This window comes from Eumetopias jubatus, unplaced genomic scaffold (genome assembly GCF_037043125.1).
Source record: "Eumetopias jubatus isolate StellerSeaLion01/CBP00866 unplaced genomic scaffold, mEumJub1_p1.0 scaffold_7, whole genome shotgun sequence".
Lineage (NCBI taxonomy): Eukaryota > Metazoa > Chordata > Mammalia > Carnivora > Otariidae > Eumetopias > Eumetopias jubatus.
In genome coordinates this window covers 146,008,994-146,027,081 of record NW_028274813.1, presented here as the reverse complement: position 1 = coordinate 146,027,081, position 18,088 = coordinate 146,008,994, and the positions used below count along the sequence as shown (strand labels likewise).

General features: G+C 39.2%; 1 protein-coding gene across 4 annotated transcripts in view; it reads left to right on the top strand.

Annotated features, from left to right (window-relative positions):
• Positions 1–2,987: 2,987 nt before the first annotated feature.
• Positions 2,988–18,088, top strand: part of CYFIP1 (cytoplasmic FMR1 interacting protein 1) — a 118,097-nt gene continuing 102,996 nt past the window's right edge. For 3 of the 4 annotated variants that reach the window (XM_028087285.2, XM_028087286.2, XM_028087283.2), the window contains exon 1: positions 3,019–3,104. The gene's annotated coding sequence lies outside the window, so the exon portion shown is untranslated. Of the gene's footprint in view, positions 3,105–18,088 lie in introns of all 4 variants that reach the window. The other variant, XM_028087284.2, reaches the window with a different exon arrangement.

Here is an 18,088-nt window from a genome sequence, read left to right as displayed (position 1 = left end):
CAGGTACATTCTTTTCTTTTCTTTTCTTTTTTCTTTTTTTTTTTTAAAAGCTCATTTTATTTTATTTTTTTAAAGATTTTATTTATTTATTTGAGAGAGAGAACGAGATAGAGCATGAGAGAGGGGAGGGTCAGAGGGAGAAGCAGACTCACTGCTGAGCAGGGAGCCCGATGCGGGACTTGATCCCGGGACTCCAGGATCATGACCTGAGCCGAAGGCAGTCGCTTAACCAACTGAGCCACCCAGGCGCCCCATTATTTTATTTTCTAATATTTGATCATTTACAAGGTTATGCTTTTATTATTGCTTTCTAGTTTAATTCCATGGTGGTCAGAGAAGGTACTATATGATTTCAACCCTTGAAATCTGTTGAGATCTGTTTTACTTCCTAGCATATGGTATGTTTTGTGAATGTTATGTATCTGAAAACTTTAATTCTTCTCAGTAATACCTTGAGGGTTCAGTATAAAGGTTTTGAACATCTTTTATCAAATACGGTGTATTCTGTATTTTGTTTTGTGAGGGTACTGTTTAGGTCAAATAGATTAATTGCTTTTTATTTTATTTATTTTTTAAAATATTTATTTATTTAAATAATCTCTACCCCAAATGTGGGGCTCAAACTCACAACCCCAAGATCAAGAGTCCCATGTTCTTTCAACTGAGCCAGCTAGGCACTCCAGTTAATTGCTTTTTAAGTTTTTCTGTATCATTACTTATTTTTGTGTCTGCCTGTTCTATCAATTACTAAGATTAGGATCTCTAATTATGACTCTGTACTTCTTCTTTTCTCTTTTACCCAAGCATTCCACAGCTTATTTGGTGTATACATACTTAAAAATTTTTTTTCTTAATGTGTCGATCTGCTTATCTTTATCAAATGTCCCTTTTTATTTTATTTTTTTAAGATTGATTTATTTGAGAGAGAGAGAGCACAGGTGAGGAGGTGCAGAGGGAGAGAGTCTTTTAAGCAAGCTGCTCACTGAGTGCAGAGCCCAATGCAGGGCCACCGCCAAGCCAAGGTGGGGGGGCTGGAGGGGGAGCCGTGGGTGGGGGGCTCAATCTCACAACCCTGAGAACAGGACCTTAGCTGAAACCAAGAGTGCAACGCTTAACCTACTGCATCACGCAGGTGCCCCTGTCCCTTTTTATTTCTGGTGACACTTTGTCTTGAAGTCTTTGATATTAATATAGTCACTCCAACTTTCTTATGATTATTATGTAAATGGTATATTGTTTTCCATCTTTTTTAATGTCAATCTCTTTGTGTCCTTATAAAGCATCACTTTTATTTTTCTAAAGATTTTATTTATTTATATGAGAGAATAAAAGCATGACAAGCAGGGGCAGGGGCAGATGGAGATGGAGAGGGAGAGGGAGAAGCAGACCCCCGCTGAGCAGGGAGTCTGACTGAGGCTTGATCCCAGGACTTGGGGATCACCACCTGAGCTGAAGGCAGACGCTTAATTTCTTAACTGACTGAACCACCCAGGCGCCCCTAAAGTATGTCTCTTTTAAATAGCATATATTTGGGATTTGTTTTATTCGATGTGACAATTTATCTTTAGTTGGAGTGTTACATTTACATTTAATGTAATTGCTAATATGGTTGGATTTAAGCCTAACAGCTTGCTATTTGTTACTGCTTATCCTATGTGCTTTTTGTTTCTTTGCTTCCTTCTTTGGATTGAGTATATCTCAGCATTCTATTTTATTTCCTCTTGTGGATTTTTAGCTATGGCTCTTATTTTTTATTAGTTGTTTTAGAAATTACAATATTTTTAAAATATCACAATACACCTTGAATTTGTATTCTATCACTTCACCTACAGTGTAAAACAAAACAAAACAAAACAAAACAAAAACCTTTGGAATCTAACTTTGAGAATCAGTCCTGGGCAGAGAGAAACAGTAATCTGAGTGAAAATGTGTGGACTGGGAACCAGAAAGTCACTCAAAACGCATGTTTTGTAGGAATGTCAGGGACTTGCAGGAACTTCTAAAAAAAATGTTCTCTGAATATTTAGACAACTGGTAGATTCTGTTCTGGTCAGGATCCATTTGCTGTGACTTTTTGCATTATCCATTGGACAGATGGGAGTAAGCAAACCTCTTGTGGTTTTCATAGTCTAGTGGCCAGATTAGAATACTTGATGCCCATCATTATTGTTCTCCATTAGAACCAAAATGGGTGAAGGGAAGTGGGTAGGTGGGGATCGGTGCGGAGTTTAGGGCAATTTTTCTCCTAAGCATGGTTGTGACAAGCTCACTCCATTCACTGTTTTCATGTAATTTCTCACTTAACTGGCCTCTCTCAAGATTGTTTTCGGGGACTTGTTCAAATTAAGTTTTCTTCTGTTAGCCATTCCCACAAGTCTGCACGTGGGTTTGCCCCTGGCTCAGAGGGAGAAGAGGTTGTACAGAAGTGATCACTGCAGGAGCCCGTCGAAGTGTGTAGCTGTCGCACCCAGTACCCCACCGCCTGCCACGCTCTCATGCGGAGCGCAGGTGTGCGCACCTCCTACCTGGCAGTGGCGCCCTATCGGCGCGCGCTGGGTGCCTCCCCCCACCCCGCCCCAAGGCTCTTGTGCAGCCCATCCACCCACAGCCCTGATCCCGTGTATCCCCGGAGCAGTGTGCGGATCCCCGCCCCTTTTCCTCCACGGGCCGGGCGGCTCCCACCAGGGGAGTCCCAGAGCAGTGTTCCCCAGTGGTCCCAGGCAGAGCTGAGGTCGCCTGAGCCGGCAGGTGGCCTTCGGAGATCTCCCTTGGAAGCACCTTAGGCGGCCAGAGGAGAGCGCGGCCAGGGCCTCTCCGTCGCCTCCTTACAGCTGATAGGCATAAGGCGTGCGCGGCCCGGCAGGATCCGCGGGGCGGTGGAGCGTGCCCGGCGCAAAAGAGGGAGCAGCCAGGGCCGCGGCCCGAGCGCGGAGGGAGGAGCGCCGGGAGGAAGAGGCCGAGCCGGGAGAGCCCCCGCCCCGGGAGGAAGGGGAGGAGGCCGGGTGTTTCCTGGCGCATTCCCGGCCCGCCCGAGTGACTCACTCAGCCAGGAAACTCCCAGGGTCCGCCTGGGACCCCTGGAGCCGCGGCCGCCGTCGACCCAGGTGAGGAAGGCTGCTGCCCCCGCCCAGCCCTGCAACCCCTGTGGGGTCCGGGCGGCCCTCGGAACCGAGTCGGGCATTGCGGCAGCGGGGCCGCACCCTGGCCTCGCGGGCGCCTAGGACTTGGTTCTCCGCGGCGCGGCCTCTCCGGCGGCGCGGCCTCCCGGGATCGCCCCGGCCCCCGCACGCCAGTTTCCGTGCCTCCGAACCCCCAGCACCAGCGCATCCCGGTCTGTGCGCCCTTGGACACCCTCACATTCCCTGCCCCAAAGCCCTCCGGCCCCTGACCTTCGACCCCGCGCCCCGGCCCCTGCGCCGGCGTCCCGGATCCCTAGTCCCCGGCACATGGCAGAGCTCCAGTGGGGAGGGTATATTGGTGTTTTGTCGTTATTGTTGGAAAGTAAGGCGCAGGCAGCCTGGACTAATACCGTGCGACTAGACCCGAACCAGTTTTTGCTTGCTTTGTGCCCCTCTCTGAGGGAAGGAGGGAGACTCTGGCCAAGCGAAACCATTTTGCAGATTCTTGGACAGGAGTTTTGGGCTTTGTTAAGGCGCCGGATTGTTAAGTGGGCAGCGCTGTTCCGCACAGCCATACTGAATTGTGTATTTTAAGCCTGAAATGCGTGCGTTTAGTTTGCAGCATGTTGTGGGTGTGAGAAAAATGGTGAGAGTAATTTGGAAATGGGGTTTAAGGAGTGTTTTTTAAGCTGGGAGAGGCGTCCAGGCCATGTCCACTCTAGTGTTACGTCTGAAGAGTACAGATAGCAATTGCTTATTAAACCCAGTGTTGGATGATCTGCGCTTCTGTGGGCAACTGAGATGTTTGGAGTGTTTCTTTTCTAGTAGTAGAGGGTACTGTGTGCCACACTGGACAGTTTTTGCTGCTTCGTGAGCCCAGGGGAATTTCTTGGCCTTTTTCTAATATTATTCCTTAAATGATTCGTGATTGAAGCAGCAGTGATTCCTGGTGCTGTATATCAGATTGGTATGCTTGACACTCCGTCACCCACTCGGAGTAGCTTGGTGATTGTGCCAGAAAATCCTCTCCAGTTCAGCAGCCAGGGGCTGCAGTTTCTGTGCCTGGACCATTAAAGGGTCCCACCTCTGCTGTCCCTTATCCCTGAATGTCGTAATGGTTTTCCGTGTGAAGTGTAGATGTGCAGGCACAGAGCTGAAAAGAAATCACTATTATTTAAATGTGGACCACGGCAAGTCCGCATTTGTAGGAATTCAGTAGGAATGTGGTGCTAATGTTTGATTCTCTGCTGCCTTCTTCCTCCGCAGCATCATCTCCGTGACAGAGGCAAACAGAATTGTGGTGGAAAACATTTCCTGTGTTAACACATATGTTTGTGTGCTGATAGGTCGCTCAAAGAAAAATTTTCTGTTTTGTTGGTTTTTTGTATGTGTGTTTATTTGGATTTATTTTTAAACTTACATATAGTAAAGTTTGCTTTTTGGTGTATGGTTATGAGTTTTGATAAATTCATGGTCATAGGACTCCCGTCACAATCAAGATACAGAACAGTTCTGTCACCCCCCAGATTGGTTCAGCTGTCTCTTTGTAGGCAACCCCTCCCCCCATTTACAACTCTTGGCAACACCTGAGTTCTCCATTCGGACATTTTGCTTTTTCCAGAATATGTGGCCTTTGTGTGTGGCTTAGTTCACTTAGCGCAATGCATTTGAGATTAATCTATTTTCTGGTTTGTCGCTGAGGGGTAAAGACATAAAGTTTTGAAAAAGTACACATGTAGGATACAACCTGAGAGATTCAAATAATATATTTCTTTAAAGATTTATCCATTTATTTGAGAGAGCACGTGAGAGAGCAGTGTGTGAGTGGGGCGAGGGGCAGAGGGAAAGAATCTCAAGCCTACTCCCCACCCAATCCTGAGCCTCTGGTTGGCTGGATCCCACCACCGGAGATCACCACCAGAGGGGAAACCAAGAGCCTGTGGCTCCACCGACTGAACCACCCAGGTGCCCCTCAAATAATATTTTTAAGTCATGAGAAAAATTATAAAACACCCACTTATTAAAAAATTGAAAAGTACAGAACTATGTATATTAACGGTGAAATTCCCTCAGTGCTTCTGTGGTACTATATAGCCTTTTCTGTGCATACATGTAGTTTTTGGTTTTTTGTGTTCTTTTGGTAACATAATGAGATTATATATTGCATATATCATCATACCTTTCCACTTAATGACTTTGGCTCATTTAAAGATCTTGGAGATCCTTACATGTTGGCATATACAGTATATATACACAGATTTTCCTTTATTTTTTTTTTAACATTTTATTTATTTATTTGAGAGAGAGAATGAGTGAGGGAGCTTGCATATGCACGAACAGGGGGAGGGGCACAGGGAGAGGGAGAAGCAGATTCCCTGCTGAGCAGGGGTCCAGGACCCCAAGATCATGACCTGCGCCAAATGCAGATGCTTAACTGACTGAGCCACCCAGGCGCCCCTCCTTCATTCTTTTTAATGGCTGTATAGTGTTCCATGGTATGGGTGGATTATAATTTGTTTAATCAGCCTCTTGTTAATTGATACTGTTCTTTCACATCTGTCACCACCATAGTCAGTGCTTTTGTTTATATCTTTGTGCACATACTCAAGCTTACCATTCTGGAAGTGAGTGTGGGTTAAAATAATAGCTAACATTTCTTGAATACCTGTGCTCTAGCATTGTTCTAAGCCAGGGTTATTTCTCCTGTAAAGGTCCAGATAGAGAATATTTATGCCTTTTGGGGCCATATGGTCTTTATCACAACTACATCATTCTACTGTTCTAACATCAAAGCAGCATAGACAATATGTGATGAGAGTGTGGCTGTGTTTTAATAAAACTTTAGTTGCAGAAATAGGCAGTGTTGCTAACTCTTATTCTGAGTCCTTTACAAACTAATTATTCTCCCAGCTGTCAAAGGTAGGTGCAGTTATTGGATGAGGAAATTGAAAAGAGAAATGAAGTATGTATCCAAGATTATGTGCCTGGTAAATAGTAGAGCCAGACTTTGAATCCATTTATCTTACTCACATGCTTCAGGTTAAAAATTAGAAAGAATCTGCCCAAAATACCTTGCCCCAAATGTTAGATCCTAGGACCTGACCCTCACACACTTACTGAATCACCTGTGATTCTTTTAAGGACGATGCTTGCTCAGGCACCACTCCAGGAGCACTTGCCTCCCCACTTCCCAGTTGTCCCTCTCCCTCTGTGATGTGTTCTGGCTTTTGATTTGTGTTTCACTAGCACCATCTTACAGAGAGGTCAGCTTAGTGCCTGCATGACAGAGACTTAAGCAGGTGAGATCAAGTTGGGTTCTGGTAAGTCTGCTGCTTTGATTGTTGATGTCTGTTTGCTCCAGCATGATTATCTGAGGCCAAGTGGGCACATTGCTTGGCCTGCCTTGGCTCATTTTCCTTCTTTGGTAACATGGGAAAAGTACCTCTTAGATTTCATGAAGATCAAATGAGAATATAGGAAAATATTGTAGAAGGGACAGTTACTATTAGTGCTATGTTTTCTGAAGTTTTTATATGAGAAAAATTATTTTTTAAAGGTGACGTTTTAAGTAACTAACCTGTTTAAGCTACTTTTATTGTTTTTGCTACTAAGATTTAGCCAGCTCTTAGCAGTCATGGGATAGTATGGATTAATTACATCTACATAATTTAAGAACTTTATTTTAGCCAGTTCAATAAGGACAGAAAAAGAAATAAAAGGCATGGAAGTTGGCAGGGAAAATGAAACTGTCTTTTATTTGCAGATGTGATAATCTATATAGAAAATCCAAGGCATCTACGAAAATGCTATTAGGACTAGTAAGTGAGATTAGCAAGGTCACAAAATACAAAGTCAACACATGTCAGTCACTATATACTAGCAATGTATGATTAGAGAGTGAAATTTTAAAATACCATTTTCAGTAGCTTCAAAGAAATCAAATACTTAGATATAAATCTAAAAACACAGGATCTATGTCCTGAAAACGACAAAATGTTGATGAATGAAAACAAATGAGTGAAAAAAATGTAAATAAATGGAGAAGCATGCTATGGTCTGGGTTTGGAACACTCAACATAGTAACGGTGTCAGTTCTCTCCAAATTGATCTAAATATTTAACACAATTCCAATCAAATATCTCAGAAAAAAATATTTTAAACAACTTTGTTGAGGTATAATGTACATAATTAACCTACTTTAATCATGCAGTGATTTATAGTAGATTTACAGGGTTGTACAGCCATCACTGTAATCCAGTCTTAGAACAGTAAGATTCCACATGACTGAATATAGGTAATCCCCATTTCTAACCCTACGCTAGCTAATCACTAATTTATTTATTTATTTTCTGTCTTCTGTAGAGTTGCCTTTTCTGACAATTTACCATAAAGGAAAGTATACAATTTGTAGTCTTTAGTGTGGCTTCTTTCACTTAAAATGCCGTTTTGGGAGTTCATTTCTCAACAGGATGTATAAATAAAAGACACTGATTTTAAACTTTATATGAAGGAGGAAATAAACTAGAATAGCTTTAAAAATGTTTAAAAACAAAAATAAATTGGAGGAATCACCCTACCTGATTTTATTTTACTAAGGAAAATGTTAAATGACCTAACATTTACCATATTAACCATTTCAAGTGTACAGTTTAGGAGAATTAAATACATTAAATTGTTGTGCAAGCATCACCACTATTCATCTCCAGAACTTTTTCATCATCCCAAACTGAAATTCTGTGCCCAGGGTGCCTGGTTGGCTCAGTTGGTTAAGCGACCGCCTTTGGCTCAGGTCATGATCCTGGATTCCTGGGATGGAGTCCCGCATTGGGCTCCCTGCTCAGCAGGGAGTCTGCTTCTCCCTCTGACCCTCCCCCCCTCATGCTCTCTCTATCTCATTCTCTCTCTCAAATAAATAAATAAAATCTTTAAAAAAAAATTTTGTGCCCATTAAACAAAACATCCACATTCGTATATTTCCCCAGTACCTGGCAACCACCATTCTTTCTATGAACTTGACTATTTCAGATATCTATATGAGTGCAGTTGTACAATATTTGTCCTTTTGTTTCTGTCATTTCATTTAGTATGTCTGCAAGGTCATCCATTTGTATCATATATCAAAATTTAATTCCTTTTAAGGTTGAATAATATTCAAGTGTATGTATATACCATATTTTCTTTGTCCATTCATCTGTTGATGGACATTTGGGTTCCCACCTTTTACTATTGCAGAATGCGACTATGAACATGGGTGTACACATACCTCTTTCAGATCCTGTTTTCAGTTCTTTTCGGTATATACCCAGAAGTGGAATTGCTGGATCGTATGGTAATTCAATGGTTAGTTTTTTTTTTTTTTTTTAAGGAATTGCCATACTGTTTTCCACAGCAGCTGCACCAGCATTCCCAACAGTGTAGAGGGGTTCCAATTTCTTCACATCCTTACCAACACTTTTCTGGTTTTTTGGTTTTGATAACAGCCATCCTAATGGGTGTGAAATGGTATCTCATTCTGGTTTTGATTTGCATTTTCCTAATGATTAGAAATGTTGAACATCTTTTCCTATACTTATTTGCCCTTCATATATCTTTGGAGAAAGGTCTGTTCAAGTCCTTTGTACATTTTTTAATCATGTTGTTTGTCTTTTTGCTGTTGAGTCATAGGAATTCTTTATATATTTTAAATATCAGTCTCTCATCAAATATATGATTTGTGGATATTTTCTCCCATACTGCAAGTTGTCTTTTCACTCATTGACACCATCCTTGGGTGGGTGTGCTAGTTTTTAATTTTCATGTCTAGTTTATCTATTTTTTTCTTTGTTGCCAGTGTTTTGGTGACATATCTAAGAAATGGTTGCCAAATCCAGTGTCGTGAAGCTTTTCCTACGTATTTCCTTCCAAGAGTTTTACAGTTTTAGCTCTTTTGTTTAGCTTGTTTATTTGAGTTAACTTTTGTAGATAGTGTAAGGTAATGGCCCAGTTTAATTCTTTTGCATGCAAATATCCAGTTTTCCCAGCACCATTTGTTAAAAAGACTGTCCTTTTCCCCTGCAATGGTCTTGACACCCTTGTTGAAAATCACTGACTATATAAGCAAGGGTTTATTTCTGGGCTCTCTATGCTGTCATCAGTCAGCATGTCAGTCTTTATGGCAGTACCACATTGTTTACTGCTGCTTTATAGTAAGTTTTGAATTCAGTAAGTGTGATACCTCCAACTTTGTTGATCTTTTTCAATTGGCTATTCTGGGTACCTTGCAATTCTGTATTAATTTGGGGGCATGATTTTCTATTTTTGCAAAAAACACTGTTGGAATTTTGAAGGACATTACATCAAATCTGTAGATTGCTTTGGGTTATGTTGTCATCTTAGCAATATTAGGTGTTCCAGTCCAGGGACATGAAATATATTTATTTGTGTCTTCAATTACTTTCAGCAGTGTTTTGTATTTTTAGTGTACAAATCTTTCACCTCTTGGTTAAATCTATTCTTAAATATATTTTTCTTTCCTGTTTTAAATTTTATTTTAATTCTGGCATAGTTGGCATCCAGTGTAGTTAGCATACAGTGTTATATTAGTTTTAGGTGTACAATAAAGTGATTCAACAATTCTATACATTACTCACTGCTCATCAGGGTAAGTGTACTCTTAATCCCCTTCATCTGTTTCACGCATCCCTCCACCCACCTCTCCTCTGGTAACCATCAGTTTGTTGTCTATAGTTAAGAGTCTGTTTTTTGGTTTGTCTCATTTTTTCTTTCTTCATTTATTTTGTTCCTTAAATTCCACACATGAGTGAAATCATATGCTATTTGTCTTTATCTAGCTGACATATTTTACTTAGCATTATAGATCCATCCATGTTGTTGTAAATGGCAAGATTTCATTTTTTATGGCTGAATAATACTGCATTGTGTGTGTATATATATATGTGTGTATATATATATGTATATATATCACATCTTCTTTATTCATCTGTTGATGAACGCTTGAGTCGCTTCCATAATTTGGCTATTGAAAATAATGCTGCAATAAACGTAGGGGTGGGTGCATATAACTTTTCAAAGTAGTGTTTTACTATTCTTTGGGTAAATACCCAGTAGTGGGATTACTGGGTCATAGGGTAATTCTATTTTTAACTTGTTGAGGAGCCTCTTTATTGCTTTCCAGATTGGCTGCACCAGTTTGCATGCCTGGCAACAGTGCACAAGGGTTCTTTTTTCTCCACATTCTTACCAACACTTGTTTCTTGTGTTTTTGATTTTAGCCATTCTGACAGGTGTGAGGTGATAGCTCATTGTAGTTTTGATTTGCATATGGTTTTCCCAGATGTTGAGTGATGTGTCTGTTGGCCATCTGTATGTCTTCTTTAGAGAAATGTCTGTTCATATCTTCTGATCATCTCTTAATTGGATTATATGTTTTTTGGGTGTTGAATTGTATTGGTTCTTTACATATTTGGAATACTAACCCTTTATCAGATATGTCTTTTGCACATAACTTCTCCCATTCCATAGGTTGCCTTTTAGTTTTGTTGATTGTTACCTTTGCTATGCAGAAGCTTTTTATTTTAATGTAGTTCCAATAGTTTATTTTTGCTTTTATTGCTGTGTCCAATGTCAGAGAAATTACTGCCTGTGCTTTCATCTAGGATTTTGATGGTTTCATGTCTCACATTTGGGTCTTTAATCCACTTTTTTTTTTTTTTAAAGATTGATTGAACGATTTGTTGGGGGGCGGGGAGAGAGAGCATGAACAGTGGGAGTGGCAGGCAGAGGGAGAAGCAGACTCCCCACTGAGCAAGGAGCCTTATGCAGGACTCGGTCCCAGGACTCTGGGATCATGACCTGAGCCAAAGGCAGATGCTTAACTGACTGAGCCACCCAGGCGTCCCAGTCTTTAATCCATTTTGAGTTTGTTTTTGTGTATGGTACAAGAAAGTGGTCCAGTTTCATTCTTTTGCATGTAGCTAACCAGTTTTCCCCGTACTATTTGTTGAAGAGACTTGTTTCCATTGCATATTCTTTCCTGCGTTGTCAAAGATTAGTTGACCATATAGTTGTAAGTTTACTTCTAGATTGTCTATTCTGTTCCACTGATCTGTGTGTTTTTGTGCCAGTACCATACTGTTTTGGTTACTACAGCTTTGTAATATATGAAGTCTGGAATAATCATACTTCCAGTTTTGCTTTTCTTTTTCAAAATTGCTTTGGCTATTTGGTGAGTTTTGTGGTCCTCTATAAATTTAAGGTTGTTCTAGTTCTGTGAAAAATGCTGTTGTTGTTTGGATAGGTATTGCATTAAATCTGTCCATTATTTTGGGTAGTGTAGACATTGTAACAATATTTATTCTTCTAATCCATGAGCATGGAGTGTCTTTCCATTTCTTTGTGTCATCTTCATTTCTTTCATCAGTGTTTTATAGTTTTCAGAGTACAGGTCTTTCACCTCCTGGATTAGGTTAATTCTCAGATATCTTATTAATTTTGGTGTAAGTGTAAATGGGATTTTTTAAAATTTCTCTTTCTGCTGTTTCATTATTAGTGTATAGAAATGAAACATATTTTTGCACATTGATTTTTGTATCCTGGGACTTTAGTGAATTTGTTTATGAGTTCTAGTAGTTTTTTGATGGAGTCTTCCAATTCTCTCTCTATATAGTATCATATCATCTGCAAATAGTGGAAGTTTTACTGCTTCCTTACCAATTTGGATGCCTTTTATTTCATTTTGTTGTCTGATTGCTGTGACTAGGGCTTCTAGTATTATGTTGGAAAAAAGTGGTGAGAGTGGACATCGTTGTCTTTTTCCTGATCTGGGAAAAGCTCTGTTTTTTTCCCATTGAGTATGATGTTCACTGGGTTTTTCACATTTAAGTTGAGATATGTTCCCTCTAACTCTAGGTTTGTTGAGTTTTTATCATGAATGGATGTTGTATTTTGTCAAATGCTTTTTGTGCATTTGTTGAAAACATTATATGGCTTTTATCCTTTCTCTTATTGATATATCACATTGATTGATTTGCAAATGTTGAGCCACCCTTGCCTCCTGGCAATAATCCTACTTGATCATGGTGAATGATTATTTTTAATGCATAGTTGGTTGATTTGCTAGTATTTTGTTGACGATTTTTATTTTTATTTATTTGTTATTTTGGTTTCTGGAGTAGAATTCAGTGATTCATCACTTGCATACAATACCCAGTGCTCATCACAAGTGTCTTCTTTAATACCCATCACCCATCTAGCCTACCCCACACCCTCCTCCCTCCATCAACTCTCAGTTTGTTCTCTATTGTTAAGAGTCTCTTATGGTTTGTTTCCTTTTCTCCTTTTTTCTTTTCCCCTTCCTATATGTTCATCTGTTTTCTGCTTTAAATTCCACATATTAGTGAGATCATATGGTATTTGTCTTTCTCTGACTTATTTCACTTAGCATAACATAATCTAGCTCCATCCACATTATTACAAATGGCAAGATTTCATCTTTCTTGATGGCTTAGTAATATTCCACTGCATATATATTACACCACATCTTCTTGTCCATTCATCAGTTAATGGACATTTGGGCTCTCTCCATAGTTTGGTTATTGTTGATAATGTTGCTATAAATATCTGGGTGCATGTACCCCTTTGAATCTGTATTTTTATATCCTTTCGGTAAGTACGTGGTGGTGCAAGTTCTTTATAGATTTTGGATACTAACCCTTTATCAGATATGTTGTTTGCAGGGGCGCTGGGGTAGCTCAGTTGGTTGAGTGTGGATCTTTCATGAACGGCCTTTATGATGTTGAGATATGTTCCATCTATACCTACTTTGTTGAGGGTTCTGATCCAGAAAGTCTGCTGTATTTTGTCAAATGCTTTTTATGCATCTATTGAGAAGATCATATGGTTCTTATCCTTTCTTTTATTAATGTGGTGTATCACATAGACTGATTTGCAAATACTGAACCAGGCTTGCAGCCCAGGAATAAATCCCATCTGAGTGTGGTGAAGAATTCTTCTAATGTACTGTTGCATTCGATTTGCTAGTATTTTATTGAGAATTTTTGCATCCATGTTCATCAGGGATATTGACCTGTAATTCTCCTTTTTAGTGAGGTCTTTGCCTTGTTTTGGAATCATTGTAATGCTGGCTTCATAGAATGAGTTTGGAAGTTTTCCTTCCATTTCTGTTTTTTAGAACTGTTTGAGAAGAATGGGTATTAACTCTTCTTTCAATGTCTGGTAGAATTCCCCTAGGAAGCCATCTGGCCCAGAACTTTTGTTTGTTGGGAGATTTTTTATTACTGACTCAATTTCTTTGCTGGTTATGGGTCTGTTCAAATTTTCTATTTCTTCCTGTTTCGGTTTTCGTAGTTTGTAAGGTTCTAGGAATTTGTCCATTTCTTCCAGGTTGCCTAGTTTGTTGGCGTATAATTTTTCATCATATTCTCTTGTAGTTGTTTGTATTTCTGTGGTGTTGGTTGTGACCTCTTTTCTTTCATTCATGATTTTATCCAGGTCTTTTTTCTTTTTGATAAGTCTGGCTAGGGGTTTATCAATTTTATTCTTTTTAAGAACCACCTCTCAATTTCATTACTCCGTTCTACTGGGGTTTTTTTTTGTTGTTGTTCCTACATCATTTATTTCTGCTCTAATTTTTATTATTTCCTTTCTTCTTCTGGTCTTAGGCTTTATTTGATGTTCTTGTTCTAGCTCTGTTAGGTGTAAGGTGAGGTTGTGTTTGAGACTTATCTCGCTTCTTGAGGTGGGCCTGTATTGCAACTCCTTCCCTCTTAAGATTACCTTTGCTGCATCCCAAAGGTTTTGGACTGTCATGTTTTCATTTTCATTTGCTTCCATGGACTTTTTAATTTCTTCTTAAATTTCCTTTTAACTCATTCGTTCTTTAGGAGATGTTCTTTAACCTTCATTATTTGAGGTCTTTCCAAATTTTTTTCTTGTGGTTGACTTCAAGTTTCATTGCACTGTGGTCTGATAATATGCTTGTATGATCTCAGTCTTTTTGTACTGGTCGAGTCCTGATTTATGACCCAGCATGTGATCAATTCTAGAGAGTGTTCCATGTGTACATGAAAAGAATGTGTATTCTGCTCCTTTAGGATGAAGTGTTCTGAATATTTCTGTTAAGTCCACCTGGTCCATTGCATCATTCAAAGTCTTTATTTGCTTATTGATCTTCTGCTTAAGTGATCTGTCCATTGCTCTAAGTGGACGTTAAAGTCCCCTACTATCATTATATTATTATCAATGAGGTGGTTTTTTTTTTTAAGTTTTATTTACTTATTAGAGAGAGAGAGAAAGAAAGAGAGCAGGAAGAGGGGCAGAGAGAGAAGGAGAGAAATCCTCAAGCAGAATCCCTGCTGAGCACAGAACCAGATGTGTGTCTTGATCCCAGGACTCTGAGGAGATGACCCTTTGAGTCGAAATAAAGAGTCAGTCGCTTAACCAGCTGAACCACCCAGGTGCCCCTATCAATGAGTTTCTTTATGTTTGTTGTTAACTGATTTATATATTTGGGTGTTGCCAAGTTGGGGGTATAAATATTTACAATTGTTAGATCTTCTTGATGGATAGACCCCTTTATGATATAATGTCCTTCATCTCTCGTTACAGTCTTTTGTTTAAAACCTAGTTTTTCTCATTTAAGTATGGCTATTCTGGCTTTCTTTTGACATCCATTAGCATGACAGATGGTTCTCCATTCCTTCACTTTCAATGTGAAGGTGTCTTTCTGTCTAAAATGAGTCTCTTGAGGCAGCATGTAGATGGATCTTTTTTATCCATTCTGATATCCTGTCTCCTTTGATTGGAGCATTTAGTCCATTTATATTCAGAGTGATTTTTGAAAGATGTGAATTTAGTGCCCTTGTGTTACCTGTAGAGTTGGTGTTTCTGCTGATGTTCTCTGGTCCTTTATAGTCTTTGTTGCTTTTGGGTTTTTCTCCACTCAAGGAGTCCCTCTTAAAATTTCTTACAGGGCTGATTTTGTGGTCATGAACTCCTTTAGTTTTTGCTGGGAAACTCTTTATCTCTCCTATTCTGAATGACAGCCTTTTGGATAAAGAAATCTTGGCTGCTTATTTTTTCCATTCAGCACTTTGAATATTTCCTGCTGTTTTTCTCTGGCTTGCCATGTTTCTGTGGTCAGATATGCAGTAAGTTTGATCTGTCTTCCCTTGTAGGTTAAGGACTTTTTTTCCCCTTGTTTCTTCCAGGATTCTTTCCTTGTCTGTGTATTTTGTGAATTTGACTATTATATACCTTAGTGATGGTTGGCTTCTGTTGAATATAATGGGAGTTCTCTGTGCTTCGTGGATTTTGATGTCTGTGTCCTTCCCCAGATTAGGGAAGTTTTCAGCTATTTTTCTCTCTCTTCATTTTCTGGGACTTTATGATGTGAATATTATTATGTTGTTTAGTTTTTTTTAAAGATTTTATTTGAGAGAGAGAGAATGAGCGTGCACATGACAGAGCACAAGTGGGGGGAGGGGCAAAGAGAGGGGGAGAAACAGGCTCCCTGCTGAGCAGGGTTGCGGGGCTTGATCCCAGGATCCTGGGATCATGACCTGAGCCAAAGGCAGATGCTTAAGCAGCTGAGCCACCCAGGCACCCCAAGGTGGTTGCTTTTCTACATGTAGACTTGCAGTTTTGTTTTCTCAGACCTCCAAATGATTTACTGGGTTTTCAGAATGATTTGATAGCAATCTACCTGTGTTCAAGGGACAAGACATACTTAAGGGCCCCCCTCCTCCTTCAACACTTAACTCTTGATCTGCTGAGGATTTTTGCATCTGTGTTCCAGAGAAATTGTCCTGTAGGGGTTTTTCTTAGTGGTGTCTTTATCTGCTTTTGGTATCTGCTTTTGGTATCAGGGTAATGCTGGCCTCATGGAATGAATTTGGAAGTTTTCCTTCCTCTTCTGTATTTTGGAATAGTTTGAGAAGAATAGGTATTAAGTCTTTAAATATTTGGTATGATTCACCTGTGAAGCTGTCTGTTCCTGGACTTCTCTTTGTTGGCTTTTTATTACTGATTCAGTTTCATTGCTGGTAATCAGTCTTCAAATTTTCTGTTTTTCCTGCTTCAGTTTTGGAAGTTACATGTTTCTAGGAATTTATCCATTTCTTCTAGGTTGTCCAGTTTGTTAACATAGTTTTTCATAATATTCTCTTAAAATCATTTGTATTTCTGTGGTGTTGTTTATTTCTCCTCTTTAATTTGTGATTTTGTTTATTCGAGTCCTCTCTCTGCTTCCCCTCCACCTTTTTTTTAATGAGTCTTGCTGGAAGTTTATCAGTTTTGTTGATCTTTTCAAAGAACCAGCTCCTGGTTTCATTGATTTGTTCTATTGTGGCTTTTTTTTATCATTTATATTTATTCTGATCTTACTATTTCCTTCTTTCTGCTGGTTTGGGGTTTGTTTTTTGTTCTTTTTCTAGCTCTTCTAGATGTAAGGGCAGGTTATTTGAGATTTTTCTTGCTTCTTGAGGCAGGCCTGCATTGCTATAAACTTCCCTCTTAGAACTGCTTTTCAGCATCCCAGAGATTTCAGATTGTTGTATTTTCATTTTTATTTGTCTCCAGGTATTTTTTTATTTCCTCTTTGATTTCCTCATTGACCCATTCGTTCTTTAGTAGCATGTTATTTAACCTCCATATATTTGTGCTCTCCAGATTTTTTCTTGTGGTTGATTTCTAATTTTATAGCATTGTGGTCAGAAAAGATGCATGGTATGACTTCAGTCTTTTTGAATTTGTTGAGATTTGTTTTGTGGTGTCATGTGATCTATTCTGGAGAATGTTCTGTGTACTTGAAAAGAATGTGTTTTAGGATGGAATATTCTGAATATATGTTAAATCTATTTAGTCCAGACTGGTCAAAGCCACTGTTTCCTTGTTGATTTCCTGTGTGGGTGATCTGTCCATTGATGTAAGCGGGGCATTTAAGTCCCCTACTATTATTGTTATTACTCTTGATTCGTTCCTTTATGTTTGTTATTAATTGTTTTATGTATTTGGGTGCTCCCAAGTTGGGGGCATAAATATTACAATTGTTGGATTTTCCTCTTTGTTATTATATAGTGTCCTTTGTCTCTTGTTACAGTCTTTGTTTTAAAGTCTGTTTTGTGCTATATGTGTTGATAACCCGGTTTTCATTTCACTTTCATTTGCATGATAAATGCTTTTCCATCTCTTCCCTTTCAGTCTGTATATGTCTTTAGGTTTGAAATGAGTCTCTTGTTGGAACCATATAAATGGGTGCTGCTTTTTTATCCGTTCTGTCACTCTTTATCTTTTGATTGAAGCCGTAGTCCATTTACATTCAAAGTAATTATCGATAAGTATGTGTTTATTGCCATTTTGTTACTTGTCTTACACTTGTTTTTGTAGTTCTCTGTTCTTTTCTTGTTCTCTTCTTTCATGGTTTGCTGGCTTTCTTTAGCATATACTTAGATTCCTTTCTCTTTATTTTTTACATATCACTTGTTTTTGATTTGTGGTTATCATTAGGTTTATATATGACATCTTAGGCATATAGCTATGTAAAGTTGATGGTTGCTTAAGTTTGAACCCATTCTTTACTCCTCTCCTCCCAACATTTTTATGTATATGGTACCATACTTTACATCCTTTTGTGAATCCCTTGCCATCAGTATCATTGTATATATATATTTAATTTTACTGCCTTTATGCTTCCTACTTTTCTTACTCCTACTTGTGGTCTTTCCTTTCCACTGAAGAGAGAGTCCCTTGAACATTTCTTGTAAGGCTGGTTTAGTGGTGATGAATTCCTTTATATTTTCTTTGTCTAGGAAACTATGTCTTCTGTCTTGCAGGATAGAGTGTTCTTGGTTGCAGGTTTTTTCTTTCAGCATTTAAATACATCATGCTACTCTCTTCTGGCCTGCAATGTTTCTCCTAAAAAATCCACTGATAGCCTTATGGGGTTTTCCTTC